Source organism: Tamandua tetradactyla, chromosome 12, assembly GCF_023851605.1.
Source record: "Tamandua tetradactyla isolate mTamTet1 chromosome 12, mTamTet1.pri, whole genome shotgun sequence".
Lineage (NCBI taxonomy): Eukaryota > Metazoa > Chordata > Mammalia > Pilosa > Myrmecophagidae > Tamandua > Tamandua tetradactyla.
Genome location: NC_135338.1, coordinates 39,784,952 through 39,807,947, shown reverse-complemented (window position 1 = coordinate 39,807,947; position 22,996 = coordinate 39,784,952). Strand labels below are relative to the sequence as shown.

The window sequence follows — 22,996 nt, the reverse complement described above, 5'->3', positions numbered from 1 at the left end:
ACAATATACCTTTGGTCTTTATGTGTTTAAAAAATTAAAAAAATAAAAAGCATTAAAATGTGAAATCATGAGGGATGCTCATAAGCAGTTGTCTGTCCTTGAGTAGATTCTTCAATTATGTGTGTACATACTGGTTTGCACATGGTTTGCGCAGTTTGTACATACTGGTTATCTGATAGCTTACTGGGGGATAGTTGACTCAACTGAACTTCAATTCCTATTGCACTGGATGTAAACAAGCAATATGAAAAATACAAACAGGCCAAAAAATGAACACTTTCCTTTGAGCAAGTTTAAGCCAGTAACATAATCAATTTTAAAATAAGCTTATTTTTATGCTAGGATTTGCCATATATTGGAAAAGCAGATACCTTCAGGTATATTTATGAGGGAAACCTATAACTCTTCTGGTAATAGAGTAAATCATCAGATGCTTTGAATATTTGGGTGATGTGAGGGTTTCTAGTCAATTATATTTTGGGGTTAATTTGGGATAAATAAGAAATATATTCTGGCCTCAACTTTTTCATTTGGAAAGCTTTCTAAAATGTATGAGTAGATTTTTTTGACTAGCAAGGCAATGAATTTTATCCCTTTTTAAAATGTTTTTAGATCTGGCATGCTTCAGGGACATAATTCTCCATAACAATCATTATTGAACAATATGATAAATAGGTGGAAGGTGAAAGACCTGAGACATCTATATTGGCCCCAGAATGGTGGGCATCAATCCAGCAAATTGCTGAAGGGGGTATAAAAATATCATAATTCTTTGTTGTAGAGACCAATCTTATATGTTTGAGGATGTTTAACAGCATACTGGGCCTGTTTTTGGAGGGGCAGAGATATCAGACGTACTTTCTATGAGTGTAATAGGAATTCAGGAAATGGAGAAAGTAGGTAAGATTTCTCAGAGGAAGGGGTTTGTGAGCAGGATTTTAAAAGATGCTTAGAATTGACAAGTCAAGCAAGTTAGAAAGCCTGATGATTAATGGGTCACAGTAGTTAACCAAAAAGAAGTCTCTGGTAACCTTGAGAAGAACTATTTCAATAAACTACATTAAAACCATTGGATAAATCAGGCAGCTGTTTTAAAGGCAAAATTCTCTTATGACCCCAGCCTAGGTATGTATATTCTTAATTTCCATCATGTTAGAAAAGTGAAATATCGGGGTTATATGAACTTTTCTGCAATAAAATTCACATACAACCTTTCATTCAGTGAATCTATTTCTCCTCCACTTTTTCCCGCTTCCTCTTTCTCTTCTTGCTTCTATTCTTCTGTTTTCTTTTATCTCTTGCTTGTCTTCTGTTTCTTAATTCTTTTTCTTCTTCTTCATTCCCTCTCTCCTGTGAGATGAGAATCTTTAGTCATGATCAATACATTAGTTTCCTTTGGCTGCTGTAACGAATTACCACAAACTGGATAGCTTGAAACAACAGAAATTTATTCTTTCATAGTTCTGAAGACCAGAAGTCCAAAATCATGGAGTCAGAAACTAGAGGTTAACAGGATTTGTAGGGGGATAGTGTACAGAGTTTCTACTGGGGGTGATGGAAAAGTATTGGTAATGGATGGAGGTGATGGTAACATAATATTGTGAACATAATTAATAGCACTGAATTCTATATTTTAAGGTTGCTACACAAGAAATTTTAGATTGTATATGTTACTAGAATAAAAATTTGTAGAAAACATAGGACTATACAACATAAACAGGGAACCCTAATGTAAACCGTGTTAATAATACAATTGTAATAATATTGTTTCATCATTGTAACACATGTACCACATTAATGCAAGGTGTTAATAATAGGGAAGTACAGGGACTCTGTATTTCCTGCATTATGTTTCTGTAAACCTACAACTTCTCTCATAATACTAATAAAAAAGAAGTCGAAAATCAATTTCACTGAAACAAAATCAAGGTGTTGCAGGTCTGCACCTCCTCCAGAAGCTCCAGAGTACAATCCATCCCTTGCCTCTTTCAACTTCTGGTGGCAGCTAGCATTCCTTGACTTACACCTGCATCACTTTGATCTCTGTCTCTGTGGACACATTACTGTCTCCTCTGTCTATGTCAGATCTCCTTCTGCCTCCCTCTTAGTAAGACACTTGTGGTGGCGTTTAGGACCTATCCAGAAAATTCAGGATAATCTCCTCATCTCAAGACCTTACCTTAATCACATCTGCAAAGACTATCCAAATAGGTAATTTTTACAGGATCTAGGGATTGGGACCTCAAATATTTGGGGGATATTATTTACCCCACTACAATTAGGTTGGTTGAAAGAGTATGATAATCCTCCCTTGACATATAGAAGATTGAGCCCACTTTATACACATTAACCTCTCTAATGGATCTCAGCTGCAAGTATGAGAAAGGATTTATGCCTCTTCATACATCTTCTGATTGCTAGAATATTCACAGTACTTTGTGTTTGAGCAGTACTTCCATACCAAGGTTTAAAGGGGGAAATGGATTTCATTTCCAACAGCCTGAGCATCTACCATCAAGTCTCAAGGAATAAAGTTCAGTATCAAGGGTATAGTCTCAATTTTGCAGCTTATTTTTTTGAGGAACAGTCTTCCTTTGGGCTTGATGGGTTCTTGTTCAAGTTGCCAACATTCAAGCTAGAGGAGATATAGAAAAGGTCACTGACAGGATTGATAAGGAACCTTCCAGTTATAGATCTTGCAAATTCACCAAAGACATTTGGATTTAAGAAAAAGAAACTTTGAACCCTTGACATTTAGCTTTCTAAAAATAATCCCACCACCCACAAAGTGTCTGGGCAAGGTTGAGGAGGGTTAAAAGATAAAGAAGTATGAAAATTCATGTTCACTTTCTTTCCTACCCAGTACCATTATAGAGAGATCATTTTCTCTTCCTGAGTCCTATGGGGGATGGAATCCAGATAAACTTGCAGGCATTAATTTTTAAAGTACAGATGCTCTCCAAAGCCTTGTGCATTTTATTTCATCCTGGTTGGAATTCTTAATTTTAGAACATTGATTCTAATTAGAAATAAAGCTTATTCTAGAAGAATATTTAACACAACTCTTTAAGATATATTGAAGTGTTATAAATATATCAAATAACTATTTTGACTTTTCCAACATCAGTTTACTTAACATTCAATGGAGTTCAGTTTCTGTAGGGAGATTTGGTTTCTCAACAATATTTGGTTAAGGCTTCTTAGGCCCCATGATGAAAACATCTTAGGATCTCTATTGACCAAGGGTAGTTTTTCTAGTTCAGGATTTCTCAACCTCTTCACTGTTGACCTTTGCGATTAGATAATTCTTTGTTGGGGGTTGGCACTATCCTGTGCATTTTAGGATGTTTAGCAGCATCCTTCTACACAATACATGCCAGTAGCATGTCCCCCTGCACACACCAGTTGTACAAACCAAAAATGTTTCTAGACATTACCAAATGTTCCATGGGGGAAGAAATCATCCCCAGGTGAGAACTGCTGTTCTAGCTCTATTATTTGCTTGGTTAATAATAATAGCCAGCATTAATAGAGCCGTAATTAAATACCAGGCCCTGTACTAAGCTTTTTACTTGTATTAATGAATTTGAGTCTTACAAAAGTCCATGAGGTAAATACCATTATCATCCCTGATTCACAGATAAGGAAACTGAGGTACAGAAGTATTGAGCAAATGGGTCAAGATTTATAGAATGAGTAAATGGTAGGGCCAGAATTTGAACCAGCAGTTATGATTTTGAATTCATGCTCTTAATCCTGATGGTACAGCTGCTGCCCAGTACTAATATAAGAATATTTTGTTATAGACTTGAAAAGCATTTTCCTTTGCGGATATTTAAAGGTTGCAAGTAAACTATAGCAATGGATTAAATGGTATGGAAGGGCCATTTATTGAGTTCAAACCATGAGAAGACCCTCATCTTGAGACTTTTTTATGTTTTCCATATAATCTTCACAGTGGACCAATTGGTAGATATTAAGCTCTCTTTTTATATGAAAGAACTTAACTCCAAGAAACTAAGTAATTTTACTAAACATAAGAGCCATTATAATAGGTGGCAGAAGTAGAATTTGACCAACTTGCTTTCTGTCTTCTAAGCCCATGCTCTTTCTAGTCTATGCTTTCACTTTCCTTGGATTTTTAGAATATGGAGCAGGGGTGGTATTTTTAGGTTCCACATTCTGGTTCAAACTCCTTTTCAAATCCCACATCACTTAGAGTTGATACTTAAAGAATTTCAGCCTTTGCACGTCCTCTCCCCAGTGCCTTCTGACAGGGTCTAGTTAAAATGTGCAGGCACAAGCGGAAGTGTGTGAAGTGTGGGCTTCACAGAGACAGAACTGGTTTGAATCCTGCTTCTGCCATTTTGCTGTCTGACCCTGGGTATGTTGCATAACAACTGGGATCTTCAGCTTCCTTAATTTGTAAACATGTAGTTAATAATACCTACCTTGCATGGCAAAGATTAGAAATAATGTATGAAAATACCTGGCATCTTATTACTACTATTAGTTAGTGGAATTTTAATCATTACAACTACACGCAAAGTATTTTGTGTAATGAGTATTTTGCCCTTTTCACTCTGGCAATTTTCCATCCTCATTCTCCTCATCCCCAACAAGGGTATCCGGAAATCTACCATTAGAAATCCGTTAAAATTAATTCTTGATCAAAATGAAGAGTCCTTGGCAGGGGGGGGGGGAGGCAGTAAACAGAACATTTGAATCTTTGTTAGCTAAACCCTCTCCTGGAGACTAGTTTGGGCACCTGGAGAGGGGAGGTGAAGACAAGGAGGCAATGACTTCACACAATTTTGTTCAGACAGCCCATATGAAAAAGATATTGTGAAAGATGGTGTGATGGTTAGGTTCATGTGTCAACTTGACCAGGTGTTACAGCCCAGTTGCTTGCCTGGTCAGGCAAGCACTGGCCTAACGATTACTACAAGGATATTTTGTGGACTTAAATCATCAGTAAGTTGATTGCATGTATAGCTGATTACATCTACAATCATCTAAGGGGCATGTCTTCTACAATGCCAAAATCTAATCAGCTCAATTTAATCCAATGAGTTGTGTTTGACCCAATCCCTTGTGCTTGATCCAGCCAGTTAGGTATAATCTAATCAATCAAAGACTTTTAAAGGGGAGGTGACAGTTTCAGCAGTCAGAAGAGAGAACTTCTGTCTCTTCTGCAGCCAACCATCCTCTTCTAGGAATTCATTGAAGACCTTCATTATTGTTACCAGCTTGCAGCCTACTCTACAGAATTTGAACTCGTACATCCCCACAGACAGTTGTGTGAGATAATTTTATAAAATCTCATATCTACTGCTATTTCCTGTTGCTTCTGTTTCACTAGAAAACCCTAACTAATACAGCTTATATACCTGTCCTGTAGCCACAGAGAGCAAGAATGAATATTAAGAGCTTGCTTTCACATGAAAAATTCCTTTTATCTAAGATTTATTCCTGTGTTAAATATAGGTGGTACTTGACCTAGAACTTAGATTTTTAATGAGAGGTATATAAACGCACATACACCACAAATTAATATATAATTGGGGTACAGCATGGGAGGAAAGTACAAAAAATAATGAGGAATGTAATTCTCTAGGACAATGTTAGGAACTTTACAACTCAAATATGTGGGAAGATATTCAACTCTTGATCCTTCTAATTTGAACAAAAATTTCCGTCCAGTTCATAGGGAATGTGTGCATCACATGTATTCAACTCAATGGATTGACACCTTACAGGGTGACCAGTTACTCAAGGGATATGTCATTAAAAAAAAAATGATGGAGAAGTTGTTCATATCTGAGAATGTGGGTCACACTTTTAACAGATTCCAAAGGTAATGTGATAATATGGCATGTCTACTCAAGGGCAACCAGTGGAAATGTTCTGAATCAAAAATAACTCAAGGTTTGAGAAGTCTAAGAGGACATTCAGTACATCTCCATCCAGAGACATTGGGAAGGATGGATGAGTTATTTTGTGTCAAGAATTCAAGAGAGTAAACTTATTTTCTTATAAATTTATTGTTGACAAGGTTAAATCTCATTATATTAGTTGAATTTTCACAAAAGACTTCAAGGAAAAGCTGTTAGTTATCTATTAGCCAGAACACAGTTAAATTCAATTAAACTAGATTTTTAAAAGATTTTATTGCAGTCTGTATGTAGACCAAGGCTCTAAAATACAATTATATTTAGGTGGTAATGCTATCACATTCTGGTTGTAAGAGCTGCCATGGTGAAATTTGAAAACGAAGATTGGTTATGGCAATATGGTTATTTGCCATTTCAGCAAATATTCTTATCATAGCAAAGTCTGTGCATAGCTGAATCATTGATTCCTAATGCTTCTCTTTGCTTTTATTCAACAATGGATAAAGTAAAATTTCACCCTAAGAAAGGAACCTGGAAACTCCCTTGGTCTGTTATAGAGTTTTACCTGAACATTTATTTTTACAGTTAAGAAGTGAAAATGAAATGACAAATGAAACCATTCTAGTTATTATTCCTTAAAAATCATGTGTTCATTCTATAATATGGTGTGGGATGCTAGGCATAAAAGAATCTTTTTCTTTTTCAAACAACCCATAGTTGTATCAGAAAGCTTTCCACCGGACATACAGGGAAAAAAGGTGGGGGTTGGGGGCACAGATTAAGAAAAGAAAGTATCGTTTATCTGGTTGGAGAGGTAACAAACCAAAAGGGCAATATTGGAATTGGTGAATTTTTAGAGGTGTTTGATCTGGAAGATGAGGTAGGAATTTAAATATGGGACCTGAGTTTTGGTTCTGGCAGGGAAATGCTAATCATTCAGACTCTCCCTCTAAAATAAACCACATCACAGTTTATAACATACAGGTGAAGAATATAGATCATCTCGCTTAACCATTTAGAAGAACCTAGTGAGGGAGAAATAAGTCTCCAGGAACAGAGTTGCAAGAAGCAACCTCCCACTGACTGTCACTTTTGGGTCACTGGAATACCCGTAAATGTCCAGGACGTGCGTAACTGCTTTAAGGAAGTTACAGACATTAACCCTAAGTGCTTCTGAGTGAGAACACTTCAAAGGCAGGAGCCAGCAAGAGAACCAGAAGCCAATCAGAGTGAAGGGGGATGTTTGAACTGAGGGAGAGGGAGCCTTTCTCTCGGTCATGACTGTCTCTGTGTTATGGGACTCCTAGCAGCCTAGACAGGTATTGACAACTCCAGGCGGACAAGAAGGATAAGGTGAGTCTGTTTAGGAGTTTACATTTTGTGCCTTTGCAGCTGCTCTGTGAGACTGTTTAAATTCTAATCACAGTGACCAGTGTTCCCAACGTGTTTTACTTGTTTACTTTGTACTTGCTAAAGGGGTTTGCCATTGACATGTGAACTCACAGTTGCACATTCAAGAAATGAGTGGACTGTGTGACCGTCAATGCGAATCCATGCCTCTGTGCAGGGAGAGGGTGGCATGTGTGACACTCAGACTTCATTTGTTAAATAGGGCTGGTCTTCTCCACAGCCTATTGGCAAATATGCTGTGATACTAAATGAGGCACTGCTTTTTGAAATTACCTTTAGATGAAGGACACCTTATGATTTTAAGGTGGCAAACTCTGACAATATTACTGCAGTATTCTCTGGGAATTGTTTTCTGAGGATAAGAAAAAATATATATTGTCAACTGCCCTCCCCCAAATGTTAGACTGGAAAACAAGAAATCCCGACTTCTGAAAGACCTGTGTCTTGGTTGTTTTTCTAATACTTAGACATACATAAGCTCCTAAAGTGATGCTTTGATTGAGTGATAAAACCAATCACAGAGTTAGAACAAAAACAGAAATGGCATTCAATCTTCAGCTCTCGCTTGGAGTTTCTATGCCATCTATGCAGAGATTTCTAAACAATTTTACACGTTAGCATTAAAAGAAAAAAAAAATGGGGAGGGGGACACAAATCTTTTAAATCCTATTCTTTGCTCGTCCCAGTGTTAATCCAGTGATTACTCTGTTTTACCTTAAGACAGATACCCATCAATACAAAATTGTCCTGTAAAAATAGTCTGATATATATGGTGCTCAAGTTGAAGACTAAGACTGTAAAATGTAATGCTTTATTTTGGGTTATTTTTTAAAATAAAAATTAAAGTGGATTGATAGATAGTTTCTGGATAGAATGGAATTGCCTGCGTTGAGGAATCAAAGGTATATGTATATCCTCCATCCCATAATGAAATTAGTTCCTAATTTTCTTACATGTACATAAAAAAAATGTCATTTAAAGCTATTTTAGGAGGGAAAACTGGTGGAAGCTCTATCACTATGAGGTGGTATGGGACTAGGTAAAGGAAAGACTGGTAATTTTCATCATTGTCCTTTTGTTTCTTACTAGTAAGAATCTAGCTTTCATTTTCAGGGGAGGGTAGTTCACAGATGTGCAATATATTATGAGCAGAAACTTGTTATTATATTTATATTCTATTATTTATAATAATATTATTGCTACAAATGTGCCCTCCTCTGCTTTGCATTCAGCCATCAATTAAGAGAAGGAGGTTCCACTAAAAAGTACTAACTTACTCCTTGGATGTTATCTACACAGACTCAATTTTGTTTTACAGCTTCTCATTGCACATTTGCATTGTGTGTTAATCTATAACTGCCTTGAGTCCTTTTAGAAGCAGCCATATATAAATCATTTTTTATGATTTTTTTTGCATGAGCAGGCATCAGGTATCAAACCCAGGTCTCCAGCGTGGCAGGCGAGAACTCTGCCTGCTGAGCCACCGTGGCCTGCCCCAGTATATAAATCTTAAATAGTAAAAGTTTTTAATTTAGATAATATACATTTATTATTATATATAGATATATATACACACACACCTATATGTGTGTATAGATATGTTTAATATGTATATATGCTTATATATGAACAAATACATATAGGTGGCTTTACATTATTAATGTTATTTTTTCTTACATATATACATACATATGTGTGTGTATACACATGTGCACTATTATATATTTGTATAAAACTTTTATTTTCCAAGATGCTTCCATGTAGATTATCATATTCTGAACATCATAATCACCCTGCAGAGAGGTAAAATGACCTGGCTGAATTCACACTTAGTAAGTGGCAAAGCCAGGACTAGCAATGAAGTTTCCTAATTCTTAGCCAAGAGTTCTTTCCACTACAACAGCTGTCAGTAGTTACTGGGGAAGTGAGGAGAAGAAAGTGATTTGACATTTCTGAAGTTGAGGATTATAGATAGTGACTGAAATATCAGCAGTGCAGTTATTTTCCAGGTCAGCTGATGCAGGGCAGTCCTACCTGTTACCAAGATAAGCTATGTAAGTGCCCAGGTATGATAGCTCTGATATGCTTTGTCTATATTATGCTGTTTTCAATCATCAACTGGTCCTCTAGTTCTTCTATATTACATTTTTAATTGACTATTTTTGAAATTTAAGCAATCTCACAGCTATTCATTATACCAGTAGTAAAAATACTGATATAAGATATCCTATTACTGAAAGTATGCTGAATTAGATTCTTGACCATTTTCCCCACCTGCAAAAGAGTAGCAAAACAATATAATAATAGACGTAAAGTTATAGAAAATATAATAAAGTTTCAATACTGCCCTTTAGTAAAAAAAATTTTAGATGGAATTTGGAGATTATGGTATATAAAATTGACACTGTTATTTCAATATTAAATCTTGGTGAACCATTTCTTTTTTTAGATATTCTCTTTGGAGACCCCCATATCTTTATCTAAGTCATAGTTAAGCACAATACCAGAGATAAGGCGACTTGAAAGTTCTGTTTTTGCGTTATTCAACCAGTATTCACTGCCAGGACAAGTAAAAGAAATGGAAAAACTGCTACTTCATTGCAAAAAAAAACAGCATAATTGTAATCAAGTCCCACCAAGTTGACTATAAAGAGTTCTTAATCTGAACTCAAAATCCTATTACCAAATAAGAGCAATGGAAGTGCCCTTGGTAGTAACCTTGGTGTAATAAGGACTATTCAGAAAGGGCAGTCTGACACATAAGGCTTTCGTATTTAAAACTCTGTCTTACAGGTCCTAAGGCATTTTTTACAACTGAAACTTTTTTTCCCTTGAGAAACAAACTAAAACCCTGTATTCTATAGGGTACAAGCTGAGATGCTGTAACGAAGAAACCCCCAAATGTAGTGGCATACAAAAGACAGAAATTTCTTTCTCACATTACAGTCCAGTAGGTCCAAGTGGCGGAGTGGCTCAACTCTTCAAGGTCATTAAAGGACACAGGTTCATTCCTTATTGCATTGTCATTTCCTGAATGTTGTGCTCATCAGCATTGCTGAAGCTATGTTACCAACACGTCTGGGTTTATAGCCCATGAAAAAGGGCTAGGAGAGAGAGTCCAGGGTAAAAGTCTTTAAGGAGATGACTCAGAAATGTCAGATATCAATTCCACTCCTTTCCAATTCCTCTCTTCTCCTATTGCCTGGCCCTCACTACGTAAACATACCTAGTCTCAAGGGATACTGGGAAATGTAGTCTGTAGCTGGGAGGCCATGTTCCTAAAAATGGGGTGGAGGGGAAGTGATGGAGGGTGGAGGGAGTTGGGTTCAATTACTAAAAGAAATTAGAGAAGAAGAAACTCTGGGGGATATCTATCACAGCTGCAATATACAAAGTAAAATGCATTTATATAAGCAGAAATAGTAACAATAAATCATTCAAAGCAGCCTAACAATTAGATGATGAATTACTTCTGGTAGTACTTCAGTTATTTAAAAATAGTGGCTCTCAAGTTTTTCCAGTCTATGTACCACTTCTTTTGAGTAGAATTTAGGTGGTTCATCCATACTTTCTACAAAGATTTAGCTGTGCACTTGGCTTTGTTTTTTTTTTTTTTTTTTTTAAAGGAAAGACAGAGAGAAGGAAGGAAGGATAGAAGGAAGGAAGAGAGGAAGAAAGGGAAACATCTTTTAAACATTTTCTTGTTTTATTGTATTTTGTTTCTCCGTTTTCGTTACATGGGCTGGGGCCGGGAATCGAACCGAGGTCCTCCGGCATAGCAGGCAAGCACTTTGCCCGCTGAGCCACCGCGGCCCGCCCGTTGGCTTTGTTTTTAATGAGAAAATATGAAAGCAGTATCTATTTTTATGCAATACAATTAGATTGGAGAAATATAATATCAATCTTTGATATTATTGAAGAACAAACTTTTCTGAATAAGTTAGCTTTCCAAAGAATAGATGTGGACAATTTAAAATTCCAACTTCAAACAGATTTTAACACCCCCTTGGGTTTATGTTTATGGGAGTGTAAGATTTATTAAACTGGGTTATAGATATTTCTGCCTCCATAAGTGTAATGTACTGAGCACAACTGAATTAATTTATACTTCTTTTATTACATTTATTGAGTACCTACTATGTGCCAGGCCCTTTGCTAAATACTCGAGATTAAGTAGTGAACAAGACACAATGAAGATCCCACAGCCACAGAACTTGTCATCAAGAGTGTTTTTTTTTCCCCCACTCTATTCATCATGATAAACTTGATATATTCTATTTCTCAATGATGATATTTGATATTCTATAATGAATGAGTTCAATTATTGAGCACTTTTTGTTTGGCAGTGGCTACATCAGTCCTTTTCCCTATGGTTTCACATTTAATCTTCCTGAAGACCCAATGAGGCAAATCCAGTTTTCCCTAATTCAGATATGAGGAAACTGAGTATTAAGGAATTGAAGTCACATACTCAATGTCACCTAACAAAGTTTACGAGCCTGGATTTAAATGATGCTTTCTGCTCTTCAATGTACTTCTCTGTTTTTCTTCATTCAACAAATATTGATCAAGCAACTTTTATGAGTTAGGTAGTAGGCTATATGTTTTTATATGTTTTACCTTCCATTTATTCTCACAACAGGCCCATGCAGTAGATATTATTTCTCCATTTTATAGATGGGGCCACTCTGATTCAGAAGAGTGAAATCATTTAGGATTGCACTCAGTTTCAAGTCCAATCAATGTTCTTTCAACTTGGAACCTACATTTCCCCGTGTTATGAAATTACCACTCCCACTGGGTTCCCAACTTAGACAACATGTAAACGTGGCTGACCCCTTCCTTGCATTTCCCATTTACTGATTAAGCACATGCTTTCTACTCTATTGCAAGAATGACTCTCCAATCCACCTTTCCATCCACCTCCATCTCCAACCTAGCCAGGTCTTTATCATTTTGGCTTGGATCATTCCAACTTTTTTCTAACTGTTCTTTCTATAATCAAATTCTCTTTCCTTATTCCACAAAGTGGTCATCCCAAAGTAAATAAAGGCATCCACTCATGATTCTCTTAACCCCCCCCCCACTTTGTTCTTCTTTATCAACAGAATAATATCTCAGTTCATTACTTTGGCATACATGGCTGTTCTCACTTCAGCTACACCCTCTTCTTTCATTACCTAGCTCCCACCCAATCTAAATTCTATCCATACTTAATGCTTTGCTGATCTTCAAATTCATCTGCTTTTTTGTCTCTATACTTTTGAACATAGTGTTTTGTTACCTAGAATAGTTTTCTCATTTTTTTTCTGCTTAGAAAACATCTACCCTTTAAAGATTTGATTATTATAAAATTATTAAGTTGCTTGTCCAAATGAAATTGGTCACTCTTTTTTGCTCCGCTACTGCTCTCACATATTTTAATATACAGTACTAAGTGCTATTATAATTATGTGTTGAGATGCACTCGCTTCCAGACTGTGTGTTCCTTGACAGTAGGAACCATTTGGGCCATGTACAATGTCTGGCCCATCATGGGCATTCCGCAACCTATGACTGAAAACAAAGGACTAAAGTCTCACTGCCTTTATGAAGGCAATTGTGATGTAGTTGTCATTTAACAACATGTGCTTAGTACTTTAGGGGGATCAAGGAAGAACAAATTAATCCTTGCCCTTACCTCCAAGCCCTAGCTCAAGACTGAATTAAGCAACTAAGAATGATATTTTGGTAATTAGAGCATATTTTTGTCTCTTCTGAGTCATTGCTTTTTGTTCTTACTAGACTGTAAACTCCTTGTGGGTGGTTTCTTATTCCATCAGTGCATTCCCAGCTTCTATCATAGTTCCTGGCACAAAGTAGGTAATCAAAAGTCTTTGTTGAAAGATGAGTGGATAACGAGTTTTCAGAAACACAGAGGGATTATATTTAAAGTACAAAATTAATAGCATAGCTTCTATAGATACTATTGGAATTGAGATGAAGATATAGGCACTGAAAGATTTGGATCTTAATCTGAGACATAGTACAAATTTAAGAAGATTGACAAAGTGATGAAAGCAGGTCAAGGACATAGAAACGCATATAATAAGACACATTGTACTAGTTACCTAGTACCACATAAATGCTGTGTAATTACCCCAAAACTCAGTGTCTTATAAAAAGCAAGTGCTTATTTTCGAACTTGTAGGTCTGCTGATTTAGGCTGTTTTAGCCAAGTGGCTCTATTTCAGGCTTCAGGTCACCTGAGTCGGAGTTGGCTCTAGGCTGTGGTTGGATTCAGGCCTACTCCAAATGTCTCCTTCCTGGTGGTCTCTTATAGAGGAGCTAAGTATATTCTGGGGGTGAGGACACATATAATTGTGACCAAGAGATTGGGCTGTGGTATATTGATTCATTCATTGTTTACTATTATCCACACCCTCCCTTTATCAGAATTATACATTAACATTCTTTTTGCCGTATGAGTTTTCAGTACCTTCCACTAGTGTCTATTTCTCAGCCTCATTGTTTTTGAGATTGACTATGTTGGTTTGCTTTGGTCAATGGAATGTGGGCAGAAATCATAGTGTGTCACTTTGAGGCTGAGACCGCAAGAGGCATTGCATTTTTCTGTCCATCCTCGTGTGCTCCTGCCCTTTGCAATAAGAAGAACAGGCTGAAAATAGCTACTAGTCTAAGAAGGATGAGAAACATGTGACACAGATCTGATCCTGAACCAAGGCCTGGAGCCCAGCCATATATAGACTGCTGTTCTTCAAACCAGTAAGCAAGAAAAACATATCTCATTGTTTTAAGGCCCTAGGTTAGCAGCAATTGCTAGCTAATACATGTGTATAAGTGGGCAAAGGCAGAAAGCATCCAGAAGTCATTTTGTAGAGGAGGCTAAAGATTCATTCAGTGGAGGCATGGATAGAATATGGGGACTGATAGGATGAAGAGGTAACAAGGGAGAAGGGGTCAAAGCTGACAGAGAGGTCAACTCTAAGTTGGATGATGGCACCATTAGTTAAAATAGGGAAGTCAAGGCAGGATTATTTTAGTAACCATGAAATGTTAAAGCTGAGTGAGTCTTGGAATCATTTTGGTGATTGCAATCTCTATGGCAGAATTAATCTGCAGAATATTTTTGTTTGGCCAGTATAGAGTTTTTGTTAGTTTATTTGTTTTAATTTTAATTTGCATGTCTTTGGCAGGTCATACACATTCCAGTTCCCTACCTTCCCTACTTTCCATTCTTTACACTCCAAGCCTTTGAATGCACTGAAGTGTATGGCCCAGATAATCCAATCACCATGTATCCCCAAGCACATTGATTTCAAGCTAAATATGAGATATGCATATTACAGTGATGATGCTGACAATATGAATTGATCCTTTATTATTATACTTTTCTAAATTTTATCTCACAGATCAGCATTTCACAAGTAAGGTACAAGGTTAAATAATTTGCCTAAAGTGAATATGTAGTAGTGGAAGACTGAGGATTTGAAAAGTCCGGTGTATTGAACTGTTTCAACTACCTTGGCTCAAATGTGAAATGGGAACTATTTTTTTCTAAACACTGTCCCTAACTATCCTATCTTGAATTTGCTCCCTCTTTCTGGTAGCTCCACATCTTGGCCAGATTCATAGTTTCCAAGTACTTTTGTCCAGTAAAAGATTATTCCATTAAAAACTCTAACCTCAAATCTTTCCCCTCCCTCCATCAGTAGTCAGGCCTAGGTTTCAAGGGGCTTGAAGAGAAAAAGTGGGTTTTTTTTATTTTACTTCCTTCCCACTCTTCCCACTCTTGCACCTGGGGATGTCTAGTATGTGTGGGTATGTTTGGGCATGGGAATTAGGGCTACAATCTTGTTCTCTCACCCCCTTTTCAAGGTCTCTGTCCTCTGATTTGAGGGATAGTTGAGAAAACAATGGAGGAATGGCAGACATCACCTGGCTCAATTGTCCAGATTCTGGTCCTCTTTCTATAGATTATCTTTGCTTCTCTGCCTAACCAAAACTGGCCTTGTTTGACAGATGTCCAAATGCTGATTCTATAGTGAGTCATAAGTTCTTTGGAGATGGTCTGGGAGGTCAGATTTTCCAGTTCATATTATTTCATGAGTTCTACTTGTGGCCCTAACTTGCCCACCCAGTCTTCCACCCTCAACATGTAGTTTCTTGATCCTAGGTTCCCTTGGCAGAGTACAATAGCTCTAACCCAGGTATATATCTCCAAGAATATGCTGAACCTTATGCCCCAGGGGAAACACATTCATCCTTGCCACACCAGAAGGTGCAATTTCAGGAGCTCCTCTGCCATCTACTTCTTCCATTCTACTCTTATTCACCAATTATTTTCTTCAAGAAAGCATAAGATAGTCCAAAAAGTCAGCAGGCTATGCAGACCTCCAACCAGTAAATGTGTGCCAGTCTCCCTTTTCTGCAGGCATTGTCCAATCTTTTCTCATTTGGGCGTGTTAGGGTTGAGAGGTGGTAGAGTAGCCACAGAATTCCCCTCAGGCCAATAACTCAGAGCATGCACTCTGGAATACTATGCTGTCAACAGGGATAGAAGTAAGGTCTGCAGTGTTGACTTTTGTTTGCCTGAATTGGTAGTTTAGGCAATGAAAGTAAGTGGATTCTCAGAGGGAGAGAATGTGGGGAGAAGAATTGAGTGCTGGAAATGAATACTTCTTAAAAATAGTCATATTAACACTTTTCAAGGACAATTACATTGAGGAATAGAAGGAGGTTGTGGACCAAGAGAAAGTCTGAGAGGGAGTGGATTTTAGAACAAAATGGAACCTGACCTAAGCCCTTCATTTTCTATGTCAGAAAGAAGAAGCAAAAAGTGGCTGAGAGATTTTATTAAGATCACACAGCTGATAGATATGTGGCAGGGCTTTAACTAGAATCCACTTCCCCTACCCCCTCACCCCCAGGTGCTAGTGCTGCTTGGGACTTTTAAGAGAAGTAGGAGGATCTCTGGATGGGTCCATAGGGGAAAATCAGGTAACTGGGCTTGTTAAGTCAATCAATTCAATTTTATCTTGAATTCTAGGCCCTCTCTTTGCCCTTGGCGTGTGTCTACAGAGAAGATTAATTGTTCCTTGTTTGGGAACAACTGTTTACTGGATGTCTGTGCCACTTGCAGGTTGAATGGCCCAGGTTGTTAGAAGTCTGTATCCTTTGAGATTCACTGGCTTGAAGAACTATAGCAAATTGCTGACACACACACAAAAGAATTCTCGGTGATTTCAGAGAGTAACCTTCAGTGAGTGGCTATGTGTAACTATAGAATATATATATAGCCCTCTATTACACTCTCTTTTTGAAAGTTTAAGGTAAAAAACCAACAGGTGAAAAGGCTTTAAAGTTATTTTTTTCAATATTTTAAGAAAATAAACTATTCTGAGTTACCTTCTCTCAAATAGCTGGACTGGACAATGGTCCTTCAACATCATACTGTTAGCCAAATTTGGGGAAAACAAGTATTGTGATTCATGGGCATATCATTCACACTTACATGAATCCCTTTGAAAAGCAATTTGTCAACATCTATCAAACTTTCAAGTGCATTATATTATTGTACAAAGGCAGCGGATTTTTTTGTCCACATATGAGAAAATGGTGGCCTAAATATGGGCATGCTTTTTAGTATTATAAAATATTTAACTTATAGGTTGAAGTCTAAGCTCCTGTGCATGTCAAGCAGGTCCATTTTGGTTAGATCCAGTCTCAGTCATCAAGGTAAATTTGGACTTAGGGTGGGTTAGCTCTTGGTTGACCCAGGACCCTTCATTAATTAACATTAGGGGCTGCCTTTAGTAATCACAAACTCTAAAGTTGAAAAACTGGATAAATGAGTACAAGTGAAGGTTAGTTACAAGGTTTTAACAATCACGAGGGCACAAGATAAAGGCTATGCACTCATTATAGACAGCAAGGCAGCTGGTTTACAATTCATTCTACTCTAATATATGAAAAGCAAAAAGGAATACCTATATAATGATTCGGCAATCAAAATCATTCCTTAAATCCTAACTTCCTGGTTACACATATACATGCTTCACCTAGCAAGCACACTTCTGGGAACTTATCTTACAGAAAAATTGCTTAGCTACCAACTCAATATCATTTACAAGGTTATAGTTGAACTGCAAAAGATTGGTAACAACCTAAATGTCCATCAGTTGGGGAGGGGTCAAAAAATAAGCTATATCCATGAAAGGGGATATTGTACACCTGTAAAAGTAAGAATAAGATGATTCCCCATGTGGAAAATCCATAAGATACATTGCATGTAAAAAAGCAAGGTGTAGGGCAGGCAATGGTGCCTCGGTGGCAGAGTTCTCGTCTGCCATGCTGGAGACCAGGGTTTGTTTCCCCGTACCTGCCCATATAAAAAAAAAAAAAACAAGGTGTATTAAGTATGTAGGGTATTTGCCTTTTTGTGTAAGAAAGGAATAAATATATATTTGTACTTGCATAATAACACCCTAAAAAGCATACACAAGAAACAAATCTGGTCACCTGAAGATGGAGAGGGACAGGACAGATGGGCAAGGTGTGGAAAAGACCTCTTGCTGCATGTCTATGCATATTTTTGAACCATGTGAGTGTAATTCATTAGACACAGAATCTGCATTAAATTATTAGATAATTAGATAATGACTCATCTGTTTGTGGATTATCCATTAAAATTGTTGGTCGTTTGAAGAAAAGCTAGAACTAAATGTCAAGTGTTTTGAATCTGGGACCATTATAACTTTGTGATTTCAAACCAGTCTCTTTTCTTCTTTGGGATTATTTTCTTATCAGTGAAATGAGTTAAAAACAAATGGTTTCGGGGCGGGCCGCGGTGGCTCAGCGGGCAAAGTGCTTGCCTGCTATGCCGGAGAACCTCGGTTCGATTCCCGGCCCCAGCCCATGTAACAAAAACGGAGAAACAAAAATACAATAAAACAGGAAAATGTTTAAAAGATGTTTCCCTTTCTTCCTCCTTTCCTTCCTTCTATCCTTCCTTCCTTCTCTCTGTCTTTCCTTTAAAAAAAAAAAAAACAAAAAAAAAAAAAACAAATGGTTTCTAGTTTGCCTAGGTGGTGGAGTGGTAGAATGCTCACCTTCCATGCTGGAAACCCTGGTTCAATTTCCCGACCATGCACCAAAAAATATATACACTTTCTGTCTTTCTCATTCTGGGCTAATCTTTTCTTCTCCTTTAGCAAATGGTTAGGGTTGCAATGCAATATGGCATTTCCCTGAATGGAAGGCTAAGAGCATTGCATTTTGGAATCGGAGTTCTTTGATTGTAAGAAACTGAAACTGACCTTGGTTAGTTTAGACACAGAGTCCAGGAAGAGCTGGAAAACCAGAACAGGAATTTGAATGTTTCCTTTCAACTGTTTCTGCTTCAAATTCAAATTCCCAGGAGAAAATAGACCTGACCATCTCAAATCCAGGAAGCAGGGTCTCGCAGTTGCAGCCATTGCAGGACCTCATGGGGTGAAGAAAGAATCATTCTCCAAAAACAGGAATGCTGGGTAAACAAAGATAAGGTCTTCTAGGAGAGCATCTTATTAGTGCAGCTCTATTGACATGGACACGATCTCATGTCTAGATGCAAATCTCAAGGTCAACCCAGTGGTTTGTATCGAATCAGTTCAAAACTGGAAAGCTCTTGTTATTACTATGAAAAAAAAATTGGTGTCTTGAGATGCTATTTCACTGTTTGTTTGTTTTTTTTCACATGGGCACGCTCTGGGAATTGAACCCGGGTCTCTGGCATGGCAGGTGAGAATTCTGCCACTGAGCCACCGTTGCCTGCCCTATTTCACTGTTTTAACCTAATATTTAGTGTAAACTATTCCAGGGAGTGGAAGGTAATTCTTGAAACTGGCAAAAATTTAAAATTTACAGGCAGTCAAATTAATGACCATGTTATTCATCATCTCGTAAGTATCTCTAAAATTTATTACAAGTAAACTTTGCATAAGATGACTTGTGACACAGATATTTTTATCTTAAAATTATCCATCTTTATAGCAGTTAACTTTCACTAGAACTTGCCATATTTGCTACTACATGTTCTTCCTTGCAAGGGTTTCTGTTCCAGTTCTTACTGGAGGCCCTATAGAATTGCTTTCTGAATTGAAACTGATCTTTCTGATCAAACAATATAACTCCTGCCTTATGTCTGTGGGAAAACTGAATCCCAGAGAGATTACATAAGTAGTCCAACCTCAGACAACTAGTTTTAATAGAAATGGGTGTTTCGAAATTCCAAGATGGGCATTTCGAATGCCAGATGGCCGTTTTCTACCACCCAATGCCAGACAGTTCTCTCTCTCCCTCTCTCTCTTTGTATATCCTGTTAATTTTATGGATTCACTACCTTTTGTTTATCCAAAAGAGTATTGAAATCCTAATAATATTTAAAAGGGTACTTTTTAAAATCTGTGCCCCTTCTGTGTTCTCAGACATCTCTAAAATATTAGCAGTTTCCCTGACAGAGAACTTATAACTCTTTCCAATTTTTTTTTCCTCCAGAAAGAAGGAAGGATATTTACAATTTCAAACTTCTGGTTTTGACCATCTAAAATAAAAATCACATCTGTGGGGTCTTTTGACTTCTGGGCTGGTGGGGCTTACTTCTCCTCACAACCAACATGAAGAATAGCTTCCCAGGCACCATGTTTTCTTCTTCACATGCAGATCTGTCATTGCATTAAGCAACATCCATTTGTTCTTCTCTCAAAGCTAGATGTATCTCTAGCCATTGGTGTGTATAGTCATTTGTTTTTATTGCATGTTTCTATTTGTATTTTTCCATTTTATTTATATCATCCAGCCTTCTTTTCTATACTTTCCTACTCCTTTGATTTCTCTTTCTGCCTTGTCTTTTATCTCATGCTGTGACTTACCCCATCCCCATTATAGTTCTAACTACTATTCATACAATAAATGTTTATCAAGTGCCAGCTATATGCCGGGTATGCTACAAGACCTTGGAGATGCAAGGAAGAACAAGAGGGTCAAGGTGTTTGCTCTCATGGAATTTTCATTTTCTTGTGGAAGACAGGGAAAGTCAAGTAAACAAATACATGAATGATATAAGTCCAGATGGTGGCTGTCATGGTCAGGTTCATGTGTCAACTTGGCCAAGTGGTGGCACCTGTTTGCCTGGTTGGGCAAGTGCTGGCCTGTCTGTTGCGATGAGGACATTTCATAGAATTAAATCATGATCATGTCAGCTGCATCCACAGCTGATTCCATTTGTAATCAGCCAAAGGGGAGTGTCTTCTGCCATGAGTGATGCTTAATCTAATCACCAGAAGCCTTTTAAGGAGGATTCGGAAGAGACGGGCTCTCTTCCTGCTTCAGCTGGCGAGCCTCTTCTGTGGAGTTCATCCAGACCCTCCATCAGAATTGTCGGCTTCACAGCCTGCCCTGCAGATTTTGGACTCTGCGTTCCCGCGGTCACGTGAGACGCTTTTATAAATTTTATATTTGTAGGTATTCCCTGTTGATACTGTTTCTCTGCAGAGCCCTAACTAATACAGTGGCATATGCTATGAAGGAAATAAAGCTGCGTAATGGGGTAGAGAGCTGAGCTTGCTTAAGCATACAAGTTACAGAATAATGTAAGTGGGAGAAGAGCATTCAAGGCAGCAGGAAAAAGAGCAAGGGCCTTTCTGCGGGTGATAGTTATCTGAGGAAGAGAAAGAAAGCCCTTGTGACTGTAGCAGCGCTAGAGAGGGTAAGTATGGTAGGCAATGACAGAAGTAGGCCTTGGAGAAGTGGGCAGGACTTAGCTCATCTGGGACATCATAAACCTTGGCAATAATTTTGGATTTTATTCTTAGGATGATAAGGGGCCACCAGACAGCCTGAGGGGAGGAATAGAAAGATTTTAAAAGTTCACTTTGGTTATTGTGTTGTAAGTGGATTACAAGGGGCAAGAGTAGAAAAAGGGACCAGCTGGAGGCTACTCATTTTAGTTAGAATGAAGACTTTTTGTTTGTTGCTGGTAAATCCAAATAACATAAAAATGACTCAAATTGACTAAATCGAGGGCATTTCTTTTTGACATTGTAAGAAATCCTGAAGAAGGTAGACTCTAGAATTGGTTGTTACTGCAACACAGTGATGTTATCATAGAGTGCCCTCTGCTATCCTTGGGTTTTGTTTCATCCTCATGCCAGTAGCAAGAGAGTTGCTGTATCTCACCAAAAAATGACCAAGTCCAAAGGTGGGAGAGAAATCATTTCATTGTGTGGTGATGTCTTTGAAAGTTTCCTCCTTTCTAGGGGGAAAGAATTTGAGGGAAAATGAATTTCCCTCATACTTCTGTGGCCAGAATTGGTCATTCCTGAACCTATCACTGGCAGAAGGTATGGAATTATCATGATTTGCTTGGACCAATGCATTGGGGATGGAATGAACTACTGCAGTAGTCTAGAGAGAGATAGATACCCAGTGCCTACCCTGATGTGTAATATAAAGAAGAACCTCAAACAAATCTTCTTTTTTGGATACTTCAGAAAAACTAATTCCTTCCCCCACCCCTAGGCATTGCTTTTTCCAAATAGGGCTGTCCCCGAGTAGTATAAGACAGCGATAATTTTTCAAATTTATTTGTAACTTTCCAAGTTTCAAGAGTGAATAGTTGGTTTCTTATACAGCATGCCATGTGCTGAGCAATTTACATATGAGGACTGATTTAGATGTAGGTATTTCTACATCTAGTGCCTAGAACAGAAAACTGAACCTAATTAAAGTTGATGAAAATCACACAGCAATTTTGCCATTCTCCAAATTCCATATACATTCCTCTATAATTTTAAGAATAAAATGAAAATTCCTTTGTGGCCTTGGTGGACCTACATACAGAAAGGATTCTGAACAGAGACCTGGCTTAGAGCCTGATAACTGGATCTCATTTTCAGCTTCCCTGGGAGCATAGGCAATATGAAAAGCAATAATCTTCAAATTGAAAAAATAAAGATCAGAAGTGATACATCACCTAGAAGTAGACTCCAGAGGCAGTGTCTCTTCTATCTGACAACTCACATATAATAAAGACACTTCCTAATCATTAAAAAAAATACCTTGCTGGGGGGAAGGGTTTTGTTTTGTAGATGTTGAGATAGTAATCTTTTTTGAGAAGATATTAAGAACTACAAAAATCAACGAAAATGCAGACCCCTCCCCTCTGGAAATAAGTTATTTATTCCACTCAGTTTGGGGTTTTGTCTTTGTGTTTTTAACCCCTGCCTCAGTGTGTATCTGTATTGATATTGACCAAATCATAGCTGCTGAGATGTGAAATTAGATGACTTAAAGACTCACTTTCTGATTCCCAAGATATGCTCCAGGGGATACTGTGATGTGCTTCAGGGCATAAAGTGATCTCAGGCTGGGGCTAAGGGGAAGAATATCAACACAATAATGCTAAATATTGCCTGGTCACAGAGAAGCTAGAGAATAGTATACTTAAACATTTTCTGAATACTATACATTTTAGAAAATCAAGTCATAAAGCAGAAAAACTCAACTATATTCACAGTTGACTTATGCAGTAGACATTCTGTAAGTTATTCAACACGTAAATTGCTCTCCTCAGTTTGAAGATGAAATTCATTTTGTTTTTTTCCTAAACTTGTTTTGGATCAATAGGCCAAGCTAAAAATAAATGTAAAACC

General features: G+C 37.6%; 1 protein-coding gene and 1 long non-coding RNA gene across 4 annotated transcripts in view; one reads left to right on the top strand and one right to left on the bottom strand.

Annotated features, from left to right (window-relative positions):
• Positions 1 to 10,503, bottom strand: part of LOC143652076 (uncharacterized) — a 46,722-nt gene extending 36,219 nt beyond the window's left edge. For all 3 annotated transcript variants that reach the window (XR_013160389.1, XR_013160388.1, XR_013160390.1), the window contains exons 1-2: positions 10,244 to 10,503; positions 1,212 to 1,350 (exon numbers count right to left, since the gene is read on the bottom strand). This is a non-coding gene — a long non-coding RNA (uncharacterized LOC143652076). The remainder of the gene's footprint in view (positions 1 to 1,211; positions 1,351 to 10,243) is intronic.
• DIO2 (iodothyronine deiodinase 2) overlaps positions 7,102 to 22,996 on the top strand; it is a 259,269-nt gene continuing 243,374 nt past the window's right edge. The window contains 1 exon segment of the mRNA XM_077123228.1: positions 7,102 to 7,247. The gene's annotated coding sequence lies outside the window, so the exon portion shown is untranslated.